Source organism: Clarias gariepinus, chromosome 22 (assembly GCF_024256425.1).
Source record: "Clarias gariepinus isolate MV-2021 ecotype Netherlands chromosome 22, CGAR_prim_01v2, whole genome shotgun sequence".
NCBI lineage: Eukaryota > Metazoa > Chordata > Actinopteri > Siluriformes > Clariidae > Clarias > Clarias gariepinus.
Window position 1 is genome coordinate 19,348,293 of NC_071121.1, and position 3,476 is coordinate 19,351,768.

The following is a 3,476-nucleotide window of genomic DNA, read 5'->3' on the forward strand; positions in this document are numbered from 1 at the left end:
ATTAAAATTTGTTCACTTATTATTTCCAGCACAGTCCTCTTTATGTATTTTGTTGGGCTAATAATTTTTCCCCCTTTATTAAAAAAAAAAGAAAAGCTGCTTATTTATTATTTTATTGAATCAGCAGGGTTTGCAGAGCTCATCACCTTCAATTTAATTTTATTTATATAAAAGTAGTGCTTTTAGCAATGGTCGTTACATGGGTAATGTAAAGCTTTATATTTTCATGAGTGGTTCCAGGTAGGAGATTGGGCATGCTTTTGCTACTATCAGGACAGCTTTATAATTTGCAGGCTGTCTTGTAAACCTTCAGTCATAACACAGCATAAAAACAGAATGATGTCCTAACTGTCACAGTGAGAGTATTGCAGGTCGCTGTGTTGCGCAGGTGTTGCAGTAGAAATTAAATTGTAGTGACTAGCGCATTAACAGGAAACTCTTAATTTACAGCTTTGAAATTAAGCAACCTGGTTGCAGTAAAAAAAGATAAATATGGAGCTACCACTGATCACACTCAATGTTTAGTGTTAATGTATATTTAGCTGTAATTATGATTTGGCACTAGAGGGCAGCAATATCTTGTGTGCTTAAATGTGCAGAAAATGTGTCTATGTAATATACATTGTGTATCAAAAATGTATATTGTGATGAGTGTAATTTTCGTAATGTAATCCAGAAAGAGAAACCTTTACTAGCCACTTACTTAAATGTATCTTGTTAGTACTGGCTTGGACCACATTTTACCCACTAAACTTCCTTAATTTAAGGCATAGGTTCAACAAGGTGCTGAAAACGTTTAGCGTATACATAATAGCGTCTGTAGTTGCTGCGTATCCATGACGGGAACCTCCTGTTCCACCACCTCCCTCCTTCTTCTTCTTTGTCTTTCGACTGTTCCCTTTCAGGGGTCGCCACAGCGAATCATCTGCCTCCATCTAACCCTATCCTCTGCACCCTCTCACACCAAGTAACTTCATGTCCTCTCTCACTGCATCCATAAATCTGTTCCACCACCTCCCAAAGGTGTTTTTTTTTTTTTCTTTTTTTTTGGACTGTGGTCTAGTGATTGAGGACATTTGAATACAGTAAACTCATTATCATGGTTAAGAAACCAGTTTGAAATTTTAGCCTTGTTAAATGGCACTTCATCCTGCGGGACGTAAAGCAATAGATATAGTCAGCAACAATCTCCTCAGGAAGGCTGTGACTTTTAAATGACACTTATTTTGTACTATGGGGCCCAAAGTGTAGGAAAGGAAATATACACAATTGCAGCACCACTAGCCTGAACAGTTGATACAGAGCAGGATAGAGCCAGGCTTTCATGTTATTTATGCTGAATGTCACACCAGAAATTGAGACTCATCAGACCAGGCAACATTTATTGGTGAACCCATGTAAACTGTATCCTTGGTTTCCTGTTCTTAGCTAACAGGATTGGCACCCGGTGTGATCTTCTGTTGCTGTACAGTATGTCAGTAAAGTCACATGGACAAAGTGGACATCGGTCAGCATGCGGCCAGTCTGTGACTACTCAGCCCCATACACAGCAAGCTGCAATGCACTGTGGGTTCTGACACCTTCCTATCATAGCCAGAAATATTTTTAGTTCTCAGCAAATTGTACTACAGTAGCTCTTCCATGGGATTGGTTCAAACAGGCGAGCTGTTGCTTCCCATGCAGATTAATGAGCCCTGGCTTCCCAGAAGTGTGTCACCAATTCACTGGTTCTTCTTTCTTGGACTACTTTTGGTAGGTACTAAGCAGTATCTACTGTACATGCCAGGAACATCCCAGAAGACCTACGGTTTTGCTTGTTCACTTTTCCTGCCTAATATAGTATATCTCCCGTCTTGATGGGTATTAATATAAGAAGATCTCATTTTGGGTTTGATCAAAGGTTTTTTAATCATGCTGCTTGTGAATATAGTTATTAAATTATTTGATACTTAACAAATTTCTAATTTCAAATGATCTAATAAAATTAATTAAAAAAAAACTGCCATTCTGACATAAATTCCAATACTCATGAATGCACAAAACAAAAGAGAGTCTTGTAATTTACTGTGTTAAAGGCTGTGTTTAAGGACTACGGTAAAGCAGAGAAATCCTCTGAAATAGTAAGTAAATGATGAATAAATAAGTAAAAATAAAACAAATGAACCTGCACTTGATCTTTGAAAAGAACTGTAAGTGTAATGATTGAGACCAGAGACAGGAGACGGGAGAAAGGGGGCTACTGTTTAGGACGACTTTCACACACACACACGCAATAACAGAATCACTGCTTTCTGATAGAGAGTAAGAGACTCTGGAAACAGGAATGTCTCTAACAATACTTGCTTTTGCCGCCTTTTGAGTATTTTGTGGAAATGTGACATTGTGGTGTTAAAGGAATTAACCTCCTACACTGCTACAGCATTTTTAACAGACATTAAAGCATTAACAGGGACCGTTGTTGCAGGACAGTTACTAAAGAACAGTCACTACACTTTGACAAAAATTGCTTTACATGCACACACACACACACATCGTCACAATGTTATAGTAAACAGTATGAATAGTAGTAAAAATAGTACAATTTTATTAAAATTTATTTTCAAATGTTGCTTGTCTTGCAAAATGCTCGCAGACCAAGTTACTCGGTTTTACTGTATTCTTTTTTATTCTTGGTTTCTCTGTTCTTTTTTTATTCTTGGTTTTATGTATTACACTCTTCTTACTCCTATTAGTCATTAGTAATGAATAATTGAGAAATACTGCTTCACTCTTTACCCACTGAAAAACAAGAAAGTAAAGTCACCATTCAAATTCTAATAAGCAAATAGCTTTAATTGGAATATTGCTGTAATGACTGGTGTTTCATCTGACAGCACTTCAACACTAACTGATGCAATAAATATTTTTTTTAAACCAGCATGAGAAAAAAAATATCCTGTCATGTCAAATTATTAACCTGCTTTAAGCAAAGAAAACAACTAGGGAAACAAGGATAGAAAGGAAGACGGATAATGCTGAATCAAGAACTTCGTGGAATTTTGCTTTTGGGGCAAAAAATCATGCATTGTAAAAAATCTAATGTTGAAAACATTGTTAATGGATAACTACTTGTTAATTAGTCAGTAAAAAGACAAGGAGCAAAAAGACTTTATACAATGGAAAAGGGTCATGAGGTCCAATGAGTCCAGCTTGACACTATCGGATGTTTAGTTTCCACTGTACAAGCCTCTGGAGGCAGTGATATCTGAGGTTGCTTTAGTAGCTCAGGTCAAGCCTCTGCAATATTATGTGGCAGTAAAAAGATGTCATTTGACTACTTGAACATACTGAAAGGCCATCAACAGATTTTTCTTGATGACATAGGCATGCTGTAGATCTGATCTTAACCTAATTGACAGTCTTTGGGATATGTTGGGGAAGACTTTACAGAGAGGACTCTTTCCTTTCATCCAGACAAGATTTCAGGCAACAACAAA